Source organism: Rana temporaria, chromosome 2 (assembly GCF_905171775.1).
Source record: "Rana temporaria chromosome 2, aRanTem1.1, whole genome shotgun sequence".
Taxonomy (NCBI): domain Eukaryota; kingdom Metazoa; phylum Chordata; class Amphibia; order Anura; family Ranidae; genus Rana; species Rana temporaria.
The window spans coordinates 502,763,064-502,778,542 of NC_053490.1; the positions used below are offsets into that span (position 1 = coordinate 502,763,064).

At 45.4% G+C, this 15,479-nt stretch overlaps 1 non-coding gene across 1 annotated transcript; it reads right to left on the bottom strand.

Moving 5' to 3' along the window:
* Positions 1-4,439: 4,439 nt before the first annotated feature.
* On the bottom strand, positions 4,440-4,624 carry LOC120929917. The gene has a single exon (XR_005747561.1). It is a non-coding gene; the product is annotated as a U2 spliceosomal RNA (small nuclear RNA).
* Between the last annotated feature and the right edge of the window lie 10,855 nt (positions 4,625-15,479).

Consider the following 15,479-nt stretch of genomic DNA (forward strand, 5'->3'; position numbering starts at 1 on the left):
TCCCCCATCTGTCTCCCTCCCCCTCTCCTGTTCTTTCAAGACATTCACAATTTACTTTCACTTTCAGTTAGGCAGGTAATATACAGTGCAAATTTCTTTCCAGCATCCACAGATTGCAGGAAAGAAACTTGCAGGATTCCCCCATCAACACAGACAGTGTTGCCCTCCTGCCCAGCAATTATATTCTCATGAGATTTAAACTGTCTATGGCTGGTCTTAGCTCTTAGGCAGCCCATACATTGATCACTTTTTTTCATTCAACTATAAGGTTGAATGAAAAAAAAAAATGATCCAATTTCCCCATCTATACATTATAGGTGGATGGGGGAATCATCCCAGTGTGGACCAGTGCTGGAATAACCAGAGTTGCTGTCCTGTGGTTGTACTCTTGATGCTAATAAATACTGTGTTTATTAGATCTGACTGGGAGCACCACCTGGATCACATCCCGATCAGCATGTCAACAGAGAAGGTTATAAAGCATTACTGCTGCTAGGTGACCAGCTGGGGGCTCGGCTCTCTATAACAAATAGTGCCAGCCTTCCCCTGCATGCATCCATAATGTCACCAGCACTAGGTCCTAATAGACCGCCCCCGCTGCCAAGGAGACATTAGATGCCAGACCAGCACTGTCAATAGCAGGGACAGGACAGCTGGGGAACCCCACAGTGGCAGAACACCAGGGCCTGGTGGCAAGACAACCTTTGCAACCCTGAGAGTTCTCCCACTGCTTTGGACCCTTATATTTTCTTGGTGTGCTGGTGACATATATATCTTGTTTTCTGCCACCCTGGGGGGCACCAGTATAGTAGGAATGGAGCTCACTGCAGAACATGTGAAAGGGCCCGTTGTGGGATCGTAGTAAAGGGCCCCAGGATGGATATATATATATAAAAAAATTGCATTTTATAGTTGGCCCCCCTAATTTTGTCACTGTTCCCCCATGTGCCCCCCCCCCCCCTAAATATGAAAGCTGGAGACGCCACTGATTTGTAGAAGCCATCCTCTCTTTAACTTCAGCTTTTTCACAGATGGCATCAAGTTACCATCCAAAATTTGCTGAATTTTATTGAATCCATTTTTCCTTCTACTCGTGAAATGTTCCCTGTGCCACTGGCTGCAATACAACCCCAAAGCATGATTGATCCACCCCCATGCTTACCAGTTGGACAGAGGTTATTTTCATTAAATTCTGTGCCCTTTCTTCTCCAAACGCACCTTTGCTCATTCCGGCCAAAAAGTTCTATTTTAACCTCATCGGTCCACAGAACTTGTTTCCAAAATGCATCAGGCTTGTCTATATGTTCATTTGCAAAGTTCAAACGCTGATTTTTTGGTGAGGACGTAGACAAAGTTTTCTTCTGATGACTCTTCCATGAAGACCATATTTGTACAAGTATCTCTTTATAGTGGAATAGTGTACCACAACTCCAGTGTCTGCCAGATCTTTCTGGAGGGATCGTGCAGTCAAACGTGGGTTTTGAATTGCTTTTCTCACAATCCTGCGAGCTGTTCTGTCTGATATTTTTCTTGGTCTTCCAGATCTTGCTTTAACTTCCACTGTTCCTGATGACTGCAATTTCTTAATTACATTCCGAACAGTGGATTTTGACATCTGAAAACGCTTTGCTATCTTCTTATAGCCTTCTCCAGCTTTGTGAGCGTCAACTATTTTCAGTTTTAGTTTTCTAGACAACTGCTTAGAAGAACCCATGGTGCTGATTTTTGGGGCAAGGTCAGATGAGTCGGGCATTTAAAACCTTTGAGATTGACATCACCTGGTCTTCCCAGACGATGATTGAGAACAATCCATGACACTGGCAGGTCTCAGCTTTGCAAAGGGGGCAGTGCATGCTATAAATTCTGCAGGGTGCCCAAACTTTTGCAGACGCCATTTTTTTGTTTTCTGTAATTTTGAAAGTGTAAATGATGGAAATAAAATCTAACTTTTTATATATTATAAGAATGTCTAATCTGTCATTTGATGCCTTTTGGAGATTTTTCCATCTTTCCTTGGCTTCGTTATGCACAAGCACATTAATACAAATTGTTACCTGGGGTGCCCAAACTTTCGATCCCCACTGTACACCAGTACGCATTGTGCATCGTCCTAAGAGCGAAGTGTTCTGTATGGAAGGTTCTCTTATAGTAAACAAGTTAAATAAATACTGAACAATGGCTTATGAATTGTCTGTGGGTCTGTGAAAGCTGTGGCAGAAATTCCACACTCATGAAATAGAATCACTCATCCCAGCACTGTACCCCTTGCTGAGATCTCATTACCAGCAACAGGACATGTCAAGATATGACATACTTAACTCCCACTTAAAGTTAGAAGAGGTTCTTTAAAAACAAATATACAGTGCAGTACTAGCTTGTTCTACATTGCTTGTGTGTCAGCGGTAACACGGATGGGAAATTCCCCACATATCTGCTTTTACAGTTTTGTCATCCGCTATACTAGGTGAAGGCACCCCCTATCTGGGCTACATTGGGCTACATTGTGTAGCGCACCCCCCTAAGGGCCACAGATAGAATGGGATCCTCCATCCTACACAGCCAGGAAGGATTTTCTCCGTGTGTTTTAGAGTAAATCTTCCAGCACCCGATCCCTACACCTAAGCTAACCCCTTAGGTGTAGGGATCGGTAAGGGGGCACCCTCAAGAGCCACGACAGCCTCCTCAGCACTCCATCTTCCACCCGATTTCCCCTGCTGGCATGAATGATGTGTATTTAAGAGGTGTGCTGCCCCCTGCCAGCTCTTTTTGTGGAATTGGCCAAGGTCCTCATAAATATGCCAAACAGCCTCTCCTAGCTCCCACCCACTACATCTAGAATCTTCTTCAAGATTCCAGAAAACAGGAGGAGACACCAGAAGAGCTGTCTGAATGAGTCATCCAGCCTCCCTGAGTCACTAAACCCAGACCCATATTAAACCCAGGCCTGGCTCTCAGCCAAGTCATTTTGCCTACTCTAACTAACCTATTTACACCTAGAACACTAAAGGGTACTACTATTATAAAGGAGGACCCAGGAAAAAATAAATGTCTTCACTTCTACTTGTATACATTCAATGGCATTGTGGTTTTAAATGTCACTGTGTATTTGCCCATTTCCATGAAACAAACCCTTTCTGAATGGTGCCTCTGCTGAGCAAGTAACCTTCTGTGTTCTCTAAGCAGCAGGACAGTTGCTCGGCACAGACCTGGAAGCTAGTGGAGAATATTACATTAGTGGTGCCTATTACAGGAATTTCCAGCTTCCAGGGGGGTCTGCAATTTACAGCACATACATACCTAGATTGGTCCAAGCTCAATAGGATATGTTGTGTTAGAAAAGCACAAAGCTAAGCGAAGCAGATCAAGCACAGCCTTTGAACTTTGATCTATACTACTCCAATAAAATCAATGGGAATCTGCTGACTTCTGTTTCAAAAGCATGGTAATAGCAAGAAAACAACACCCGTATACATGAGCCCTTAACACCGTGGCGCCGGCTCATTAGTGCAAATACAGCTGTGCTGAGAGTATGCGCCTTGCACACTCCCGGCAAAAATATCGGCGGCTAAGGGAAAGCTCCCAATCGCTACTTGCGATTGGGAGCTTTCCGATCATGTGACCACTATTTTTTTTTAAGCCCGTGGTGTGTGAACACACTCCAAAAACTTCACCCGGTGCCAAAAAAGTGCACATACATAAAGAGTGCATCACAAAAAATCTAAATTGAAGGACCCCCCAGGGCGTTGGGCTCCAAAAGTGGACTGGGGTACTTACACTTGGTCCATCTGGCCCAAACCAGATGGACCCCATTCTTTGCCGAAACAGACTTAACCAAGTACTAGGTGAGGCTCCCCCAGAAGGGAGAGCCCATGAGAGAGGGCAAACTAAGCCAGAAGGCCATTTCCACCCCCTTCCAAGACTTTCAGGGCAGGCTCGAAGACCTACACCCTACCAGTCACACGTGCAAAATCGTGTACAAAAAGACAAAAAAGTGCTTAAATAAAAGAACGTGAGGGAGAAGGAAGTGGAGAGGAGAATGAAAAGTGACCATTGTGTGGTTCAATGGCCGGCCCTCAGGCCAGGAATCAAAAATGCCTACGGTCCAGGCCAAAAGGTCTGACCCAGGAGGCAGGTGAGAAAAAAAAGTGTGGGAAGTGCAGTGACTGAACACAAAGTGACCCTCACTCACTGTGAGTACCACTCCAGGGGCACATGCACCACAGGCTTCTTTTCGGGCCCGGCCCTCAGCCAGATCAGTGCAGCCCCCATCTCTGATCCCTCAGTCAGGGAGACAGCTCCTCCATTGGACGCTGACAGGAACAATGACCACACCAATCCTATCCAGATATCCAGAAGGCCGGGATGATCCAGCCTTCGGGCAGACCAGTGTAGCACCCATCCCTACCAGGAGTATCCTTCTGGCCTGCTCAGACTCGACCGAGCACTAGCCTCTTAAAATTCCAAGAAACTTGAGGTTTCGAACCCTGCTGAAACAGACCATCCAGATACCATCAAGCCAAAGGATTTGCATAGCCCTCCCCAATTGGAGCAGCACAGCACCTCCTCTGGCAACTGATAAGAACAGATACTACACTTGATCTTAGCCAAAAGGCCAAGAAGCGATCATGTGACCACTGTGACAGCCAATCATGGCGGTCACATTATCATAAACTCCGCCCTGCTTCCTGGTATCCTAAACCCCTTAAAGGGCCGTAAGACACCAGTTCAAGGGGTTAAAAAGTATTGAAGCCAGAAAGAGTCAGTATACCAACCAGTCAACAAGCATTTTCAGATACAGTTTAAGAATGAAAGCCCAGGTATTTCTCTCATGATAGCTTTATTTTATAGTAAACCCATCACAGAGATGGGCAGTTCTTGTACATGCACTATTTTTTGACAGATAGCCATGTGATTTTGAGGCAATGCACATTCATCAGCATGTACATTGTAGGGGCATTTAAAACAAATATCAAAACTTAATGATACAAACTTAATGAGACAGTAAAAAGAAATCTGGTAGGGATATTAATGTTCCCCAATCTATAAAAACTTAGAAAAAAGTTTGGGGCATTTATATGCTTTGAGGCCTCATTCAGACTGGCACTCCTTTGTTTAGCCTTTTCAAATGTAAAGTAGTCCGGACTACTTTAAGATAGTGAAATCTACTTTCAACTATTGTCTTCTCTTGTCAGTCCTGAAGAAGCCTCACGGCGAATTGCGTAGACACACAGGGGACACTTTTTCATACTTTATATGTTTTTTCTTATTTTTGTATATTGTGCTGTTCTGTGAACATCTTATTTTTTTTATTCCTGTCTGTGTTGCCTGCAAAGTCCGACCATTTATTACCTTTACAGAGTAATTTCCTTTTTCTCCCATGCTTGTTATACTCACTGTGGAACCTAAGGGGTTAATCCTCAGCATTGTGTAAAAAGGTTGTTTGATCCTGTCTTCTCTAATCCTCCTCTTCTTCCACAGTCCCCAAATCTATCCCCTGATAGGACAGAGCCTTGGGGGCAAGCTGCACATGCTCAGTTGGATGTGTATTGCTAGAGAGTTTTATTTTGGGGGGGGAGAGTGCATGTGATCAGCACAGGGCCAATCAGCACGGTCCAGACAGTGGTTGAGGGGTCCTGCAGCCTCAAAGGACAATCAGGGGAGAATGAAAACTCCTCTTACAAGCTTTAACCAGTGCTCTGCTGGATACTGATAGAAGTCACAAGACTGCTTTAACCACTTCAGCTCTTGAAGTTTCACCCCCCGTCCCTCCATCTTGAACTGACAATTGCGCAGTAGTGCAACGCTATACCCAAATACAATTGATGTCCTTTTTGGCCCACAAATGCAGCTTACTTTTGTTGGCATTTGATCACCTATGCAGTTTTTATTTTTTGAGCTATAAACAAAAAAAAATGACAATTTTGAAAAAAAAATAAACAATATTTTTTACTTTCTGCTATAAAACACATCCAATAAAAAAATGTAAAAAAAAAAAAAATCTCTTCATCAGTTTAGACCAATATGTATTCTGCTACATGTTTTTGGTAAAAAAAATCCCAATAAGCGTATATTAATCGGTTTGTGAATTTTGTTTTAGCGCCTACAAACAATGGGACAGATTTATGGACTTTTTTTACTAGTAATAGTGGCGAGCAGCGTGTTTCAGCGGGACTGCGACATTGCGGCGGACATATCTGAAAAAAGTCACACTTTCTGGGGACCAGTGACTAGGGATGAGCTTTATGTTTGGGTCGAACATGAGTTTAACTCGAACATTGGGCGTTCGCTGAACATGAAACAATTTGGGGTGTTCGTGGCAAGTTCGAAAAGCCACAGAACACCCTTTAAAAGTCTATGGGAGAAATCTAAAGTGCTAATTTTAAAGGTTAATATGCAAGTTATTGTCATAAATGGTTTTAAAAACTGAAGTTTTTTCGGGAGCAGTGATTTTAATAATGCTTAAAGTGAAACAATAAAAGTGAAATATTCCTTTAAATTTCATACCTGGGGGTGTCTATAGTATGCCTGTAAAGTAGCACATGTTTCCCGTGTTTATAACAGTCTCTGCATAAAATGAAATTTCTAAAGGAAAAAAAGTAATTTAAAACTACTCACGGCTGTATTGTCGGGTCCCGGCAATACTGATAAAAGTCTGAAAAAAATGCGTGGGGGTCCCCTTCAGGTCTGGTATGGATTTTAAGGGGAACTCTACGCCAAGTTAAAAAAAATGGCATGGGGTTCCCCCCAAAAATCCATACCAGACCCTTACCCAAGCATGCAACCTGGCAGGCTGCAGGAAAAGAGGCCCGCAGACCCCCACAACCACTGGGCAAGGGTTGTGGGGATGAGGCTCTTGTCCCCATCAACATGGGGACATCCTCCCCATGTTGAGGGCATTGGCCTGGTACGGTTCAGGAGGGGGGGCGCTCTCTTGTCCCCCATCTTTTCCTGCGGCCTGCCAGTTTGCATGCTCAGATAGGGTCTGGTATGGATTTTTGGGGGGAACCCCACACCATTTTTTTTTTTATTTGGCGCAGGGTTCACCTTAATATCCATACCAGACCTCAAGGGCCTGGTAATGGAATTTGGGGGGACCCCCACGCATTTTTTTTCAATGACTTTCAATTACTTTTATCTGTATTGCCGGGACCCGACAATTCATTATAGCCACGAGTAGTTTTAAATGACTTTTTTTCCTTTAGAAATGTCATTTTGTGCAGGGACTGTTATAAACACGGGAAACATGCACTTCTTTACAGGCATACTATAGACACCCCCCAGGTACCAAATTTAAAGGAATATTTCACTTTCATTGTTTCACTTTAAGCATTATTAAAATCACTGCTTCCGAAAAAACTGCAGTTTTTAAATCTTTTTTTGCATTGATACATGTCCCCTCGGGCAGGACCCGGGTTCCCTAAGACTTTTTATGACAATAATTTGCATATTAACCTTTAGAATTAGCACTTTTGATTTTTCATGTTCGTGTCCCATAGACTTTAACGGTGTTCGCGTGTATGAACAAATGTTTTGCCTGTTCGCATGTTTTGCTGCGAACCGAACTGGGGGGAGGGGTGTTCGGCTCATCCCTACCAGTGACACTACAGTGATCAGTACAAAAAAAAATGCAGTGTCACTGTACTAATGACACTGGCAGGGAAGGGATTAACATCAGGGGCGATCAAAGGGTTAAATGTGCTCCTAGGGAGTGCTTGATAACTGTGTGGGGGAGGTGCTTTGACTGGGGGAAGACCGAGATCTGTGTTCCTGCTTAGCAAAAACACAAGATCTTCCCCTTCTACCAATGTCCTGTCTGCCTTGGGAACGATCGGCGGGTCCCGGAGGACATCGGGTCACCTGGACCCGCTGATTGGCTCACGCTGTGTCCAATCACAGGAGTAGCGGGTTGGTGGCACACGCGCCCTAGACCCGAAGAAATAAATCACCTAGAGGTACGTGCTTTCAGGCTTAAGGGCCGCCCTGCCGCAGTATATGTACGTTGGGCAGTCATTAAGCAGTTAACTGCTGGAGAGAAAACTTATTTAGCAGTTAATATTTACTAAAATAATTGTATTCCCATGTTCTGTGTACTGTGGGAGACCAGATATAGTGATTACAGGGTCCTGGGTTTAGTAACACTTTAAGCTGGAAGTAAACCTTCCTATCGTTTTTAACCAAGGAAGCTGCCATCTGGGCCTCTATTTAATCCTAAACTGCTATGATGCTGCACATGTGATCAGTTATGACACCAGCCATTGGATGGTTTGACAGCTTGATTGAGAGCACAACCAATGTCACAGTTAGCATTACTGAAATACCGGGCATGTAACTGTTTTTTGAAACTGTTAAATTGATGGGTTTACTTCCCCTCTTAAGCACTCAACCCTACCTCCTCCTCACGTCAGTCATACCTTACACCACAATATGTACAATATGGCAGCTCTGAAAATCTCTGCTATGATGGACACATTCCTCACTGATGAGGTGGGACCCACATCCTCTGTAACCTATACATTGCTTTGTGGTTTATTGGCAAAACATGTCAAAATGAGCAGCATATTTGAATCATGCAGTGTTAGCTCTTCACACAAGTTTTTCTTTTTTAATAAAAAAATAAAATAAGATTAGAGCAAGGAGTCATGTGGAAGAGAATCCAAGCGGACAAACTGCCTTTACTAATAACTGGGAGTCTAAAAGACCAAGAGGGCCCAGTGATATGAAGTTATTTTTTAGGATGGAGGGGGTGATCCTTCTTTTATTCTTTCACCAAGACTGAATTGAATCATGTCAGTTCATAGAAGGTAAGAAGCACCAGATAGCAAATGTATGCAAACTGTTTAAGAGCATAGAATTTGTTCTACTAGTACATTTCCTGTGAGGAGTTCCCTATGTGACCTGACCTTTCTGTGATTGAGGAATTTTACCAGTCATGGTGTGGCTGTGGTGTGGCATAGTTCTTTGAAGACCTGGAGGTCTTCGTCTTACATTGGTAGTCGTGGATGAGAAATCACAATGTAGTCAGTTTCCTGGTTCCTCCAACCCAGGGGAGTATGGCATAGGTGGCATAGGTGGCTTATGTGAAGTTTCAGCAAGTAGGGAGAGTCATTGGTTCTATGTGAAGAGTAAGTGGCTTAAAATAAACTGTTCCTGTGAAAACTTTGATCATGATGTGAGATCAATACTGTTAGGTAGATTCAGAGAGAAGTGCCTAAACTTGCGGCGGCATAGCTTAGCCTGTTTAGGCTACGCCGCCGTAAGTTAGCTAGGCAAGTACATGATTCTCAATGTACTTGCCTGCTAATATACGGCGGCGTAGCCTAAAGCGGGCGGGCGTAAGGGTGCCGAATTCAAATGTCTTGGAGGGGGGCGTGTTTGATGGTAATGAGGCTTGACCTCACGTTTTTTACGTTTTCTTTTAACTGCGCATGCGCCGGGCGCCTACATTTCCCAGTGTGCATAGCGGCTATGTACGCCGCACGGGCCTATTGATTTCGACGTGGACGTAAACAACGTAAATCCCGATTCGCGGACGACTTACGCAAACGACGTAAAAAATTTGAATCTCGCGGCAGGAACGGCGGCCATACTTTAACATTGTTATTCCACCTAATAGATGGAATAACTTTAGGCCTGCTAATGCCTTACGGAAACGGCGTAAATCGACTGCGGCGGCCGGGCGTACATTTGTGAATCGGCGTATCAACTCATTTACATATTCTACGCCGATTACAATGGAAGCGCCACCTAGCGGCCATCCAAAATATTGCAATCTAAGATAGGACGGCGCAAGCCGTCCTATCTTATATATGTTTAAGCGTATCTCTGTTTGAGCATACGCTTAAACATAAGTCGGCGTAGATTCTGAGTTAGGTCGACTTATCTACTGATGAGTCGGCCTAACTCTACCTGAATCTACCTATGTGTGCGCAAAAGCTGACATTCAACCATTGCTGGTACTGGAGAGGGAATCGAGTCCCAATCAGGCCTATGGAGCTTAAATGATTGCTTGCACAGTAGCAAAAATATCCCAATGCGTAAAATACCGTATTTATCAGCGTATAACACGCACAGACGTATAACACGCAACCCAAGTTTAGGAGGGTAGTTTAAGGAAAAAAAAAGATTTTAAATGCCCTTTAATGCAGCCTTATCAGTGTACATCTGCAGCCTTGTCCATCATTGCAGCATGATCAGTGTCCATCTGCAGCCTTGCCCATCAGTGTCCATCTGCCTGCCGAGGAGGGAACGAGCGCCGCGGAAATAGACAGAGCCGAGAGACGGATGCCCTGTGTACTCGGCTCGTCTTGCAGTCCCGCCCAGTCCCGCACCTTGGCCCGGCTCCTATGATGGCCATATGATGGACATAACACCGGTCCAATGGCGTAATGTAAATGCTAGAAGGCGGGATTGGGCGTGACTGCGAGGGGAGCTGAGTACACAGGAGATTCGGTCTATTTTGGCGGCGCTCATTCCCTCCTTCCCCTCCGAGGCAGCCGTTCGACGTATAACACGCACCCACAATTTTCCCCCGATTTTAAGGGGAAAAAAGGGCATGTTATATGCCAATAAATATGGTAAGTAAATGTGAAGTAAGTAAAGGTTGTCTATGCCACATGTGTCAAACACAAGGCCTGCAAGGCAAAGCTTGTTCTGCCAGGCCATTTTATGTGGCCCTCGCACCTCTCCTGTAGCTTTGGCACCCCCCTCGTCTCCACCCCTATCTTGTCTTAGTAGTTGGCAACAGAGAGGGTGACAGAACATTTCCGTTAGATCCTGCACTTCTCCGTGCAGCTGCTGAGAGGCTCGTCTCTGCCCCCTCATCTCAGAGGTTGGCAGAAGAGATGAGGACAGAACTCCTACAGATCCTGAGCCTCTCTGTGCAGCTGCAGCATCCCATCGTTTCAGTCTCCCCTGGTCCCAGGATTTAGCGGACTCCGGTAACTGACTTCAGCCCTCCTTTGGTCATCCTCCAGACCTCCACAATCTGTTTCCCAGTTGCACTGTGATGTAAGGAAGGGTGGAGGACTCTTGACTTCTAAAGGTGGGAGGGCTCTTGACATCTGATGTAAGGGGGATGGGGTGCTCTGGACGTACAACTCTATGCCAGTTGAAAAGGAGGGTTGTACACCTCGAAAGGACACAAGGCAGAACTATGTTCTGTCTGAGCAGTCTCCAAAAAAGTTTCTTTTGGATTATACCAGCGGTGTGCAACCCTCTTTTTCAGACTTGCATTATCTGCTACAGGAGTGGGAGTAGGCTCTTTGCCCATTGGTGTCCGCTGAATTATTTTTAGGGGGGAGGGGGCGCTTCGGCAGCGGCGATACACAGTCTCATTTAACCCTTTCTTCAAATGCTAGCAGGGGTTAAAAGTGCCCCGCTAGCGGCCGAATAGCACAGCTAAAACTATGGTAAAGTGGTGCTTTTTAGCGCCGCTTTACCAATAATGCAGCCATCTGGCAGTGTGAAATAGCTCTTGAGGTACAGACCCCCCTTCAGCACAGATGGACCCCCCCTTCAGCACAGACCCCTCCATTCAGCACAGATGGACCCCCCCTTCAGCACAGACCCCCCCTATTCTGCACAGACCCCTTAATTCAGCACAGATGGACCCACCTTCAGCACAGACCCCTCCATTCAGCACAGACCCCCCCCTTCAGCACAGATGACCCCCTTTAAGCACAGACCCCCCTTCAGCACAGATGAAACCCCCCTTTAGCACATACCCCCTTCAGTTCAGAGTCCCCCTTCAGCACAGATGGACTCCCCATTCAGCACAAACCCCCCCTTCAGCACAGACGACACCCCTCCCCCATCCCATTCAGTACCTCAGATCAGCCATCAGCGTGCAACAGGCACAGCAGGTTTCCTCCCCCTGTGTACACATAAACAGTGGAGGGGGAGGTGGCTTCACTCTGCTCGCTGTGCCTGTGTGACATCCGGCCCGGGACCGCTCAGACAGCCCGCGGCCGCGAGACTCTTCAACACCTTCTTGATTTTCCAGAGGGGGTCAATTGCCCCCCCCTTGCCCTATGGAGCGGATGCCAATGTCTGTGACATTCTGCACCTCTCCTTCGCAGCTTAAGTCTATTACTATAACCAGTAATAATTGAATGCAGAGGCAATTATTTAATATGATATTTAATACATTTATATAGTCTTCCAGATACAACTGGCCCTTTGAGGGTGACCATAGTGCTGCTGAGGCCCACAATGAAACTGAGTTTGACACCCCTTGTCTATGCATTAGAGTTTTTCAACATTTCAGAAGTTTGTTTGACAGACTGTAAAATTGTTAGCAGACCATCTATAATCAGGCAGTGTAGGATTATCCCATTACTGTTAAAATACTTTTATAGAGTGTAGGGTGCTAATTATGACATAACTGCCACGGTTGTCCAATTTATTAAATTTTTCCGTCTGAAAATTTGAAAACCAGCTCTCAATTGCTGTTGTTACTTGGACCCTTGTCTAGCACAGGAACTTGCAAATGTTTAACATGGGGTTTGTGGGGAGCTTTACGTGGATTATCTCTATTATGGATTTCCCTGTATGGCCTGATCTTTGCGAGTTTATGCATTTCCGCGGTCATAGGAAAGCATGTTGGCATGCACGTGTGCATATTACCTTGATGGCCTTGAGGAAGGATGGCAGTGTTTTGTTTTTTTTTTAACAGAAGTAGGGTTTATTAAAAGGTATGTACTGTACATAATACAATCAGTAATGTAATGTGAAATCAATACAGATATCACAATAGGGTGCATGATGGGAACGTATTACACGTAAAGAGATAATGTATCAAAGAAAAGTGCATAACCAGAACTCAAGACCACTAGTTAATATAGATACCGTGTGTATCCTTGTAAAAAAAAAAGCAGAGGTGATGGAAAGCACATAAGGTACTTTAAGGCCGAAGCCCTGGGCAGGGTAACCATAGCAAGCATCAAAAGCCCCAAGTAATTCAGGTATATGAGAAAAAGGCAGGAGACATAAAGGATTCAATTATACTCCTTGGCCCGGATTCAGAGAGCAATTGCGCCTGCGTAACCATAGTTACGCAGCGCAATTGCTTACTTGCCCGGGCGTAAAGAGTGTTCTGTATTCAGAAAGCTTGTTGCGCTGACTGCAGCCTAAGATATGCGTGGCATAAGGCTCTTATGCCCGCATATCTTAGGCTGCATTCTTGCGATGGCCGCTAGGGGGCGTTCCGGTAGTGGTCAGTGTATAGTATGCAAATTGCATACTAACGCCAATTCACTACCCTACGCGAGCCCTGCGTACGCAGTTTACGTCGTTTGCGTACGTCGGTTTTTGCGTAAGGCTGCCCCTTCTAATAGCAGGGGCAGCCAATGCTGAAGTATACCCGTCATTCCCGCGTCGCGAAATTTGAAATTTACGTCGTTTGCGTAAGTGAATCGTGAATGGCACTGGACGCCATTCACGTTCACTTTGAAGCAAATGACGTCCTTGCGACGTCATTTACCGCAATGCACGTCGGGAAAGTTTCCCGACGGAGCATGCTCCCTACGCTCGGCGCGGGAACGCGCCTAATTTAAATGATTCCCGCCCCCTACGGGATCATTTAAATTGCGCGCGCTTACGCCGGGCATTTTGCCGGAGCCCCCACGCAATTTACGGAGCTGCTGCTCCGTGAATCGCGGGTAGCGCAGAAAATTTGCGGGGGCGCAGGGCAAAAACGGTGCCCTGCGCCTACGTAAAAAAAGCGCAAGGCTACCTGAATCTGGGCCCTTCAGATGTTGACTGCCCCTGAGCATCTATCCAAGCCAACCAAACCTTATCAGATTTGTTGGGACAATTCCTGCTTTAATAAGTCAACTTATACATGGGTAGCACAGCATTTGTAGCCTTTCTCCAGATAGACACTGTCGGAGGTGTGGGCAACGTCCACCTTAGCAATATCTGATGATGGTGTTCTTAGTTTTCCCTGGGTGGTCAATAGATGAGAAGGTGCCAGGTAGTTGGATTCCAGGTTCCCCCATCTTCCTCCAACTCGCGATAGGCTGGTCTTCCCTGGGGCCATTCAACATGACCCATCTGTGGTATTGAGGCAAGCATGAAGAATCATTGGTCCTCAGTTTATGGTAAGCAGCTGAAAATAATAAATTCACAAAAGAATGGGGTTTGAAAGTACAACAGTTAATTACAAGTGTATGGACAATTATCACATCTTATGTACCCTAAAAAAAAACTAGTCCTAATGTAATGCAGTTATATCTGGAGGGGAAGGAGGTAAATTAAGGTGACAGAGAGGTTGGGAGTACAGAGATGGTCGTGACTGGGAAGCGTGAGAATGATGGATAATCTGCTATTGGCATGGGATAGGCATAATGGCCCAGATTCTCAAAGGGCTTACGACGGCACAACGCAATGTACGCCGTCTTAAGTCCTAATCTGGGCCGTCGTATCTATGCGACTGATTCTTAGAATCAGTTACGCATAGATAACCATTAGATCCGACAGGCGTAAGGCTCTTACGCTGTCGGATCTCCCCGTCGAGTATGCAAATTAGCAAAATATGCGAATTCCCGAACGTACGCGCGGTCGACGCAGTGAAGTTACGACGTTTACGTTAGATTTGCGACGCGTAAAGTTGCCCCTGCTATATGAGGGGCAACCAATGTTAAGTATGGCCGTCGTTCCCGCGTCGAAATTTAAACATTTGCGTCGTTTGCGTAAGTCGTCCGTGAATGGGGCTGGACGCCATTTACGTTCACGTTGAAACCAATGACGTCCTTGCGACGTCATTTAGCGCAATGCACGTCGGGAAATTTTAGGGACGGCGAATGCACAGTACGTTCGGCGTGGGAACGCGCCTATTTTAAATGCACTAGGCCCCCTACCCAGCTCATTTGAATTAGGAGGGCTTGCGCCGGGGGATTTACGCTACGCCGCCGGAACTTTACAGGCAAGTTCTTTGTGAATAAAGCACTTGCCTGTAAAACTTGCGGCGGCATAACTTAAATGACATACGTTACGCCGCAGTTTTATGCCCATCTACGAGAATCTGGGCCAATGTCTATAAACCTAAGATCTAGTAATATTCTGTCCATCACAATCTGGGCAGGCACTAGCCAAGAGCTCAGCTGCATGGTGCCAAGTTAGGTCTTGTTCATGATAAAGGAAAGAATGTAGAGTTGAGCACACCAAGACAGGACACAACACTGAAGGAGGTCTGACCTAGAAAATAGTCAAATTATCTTTTTGGTACTACAACTCATATTAATTTTAGGTTATCCGCTTCAGCAGCCTGGAGCAATGGGAGTGTAAGGGATTAAAGATCTGCAGTGTAAATTGGTGGACTGTGAGTGAAGTGTTGAACAACTTTCTACATGATATCCTAACTTAGCGATGACTGTAGGGCCCCTTTCACAGGGCTTATAATCAGGTCCACCTGTCAAATTTTTAGCCCTTGTCCTTCAACATTTTGGGAAAACAGGGTTATGACTGTATTTGATCAATGA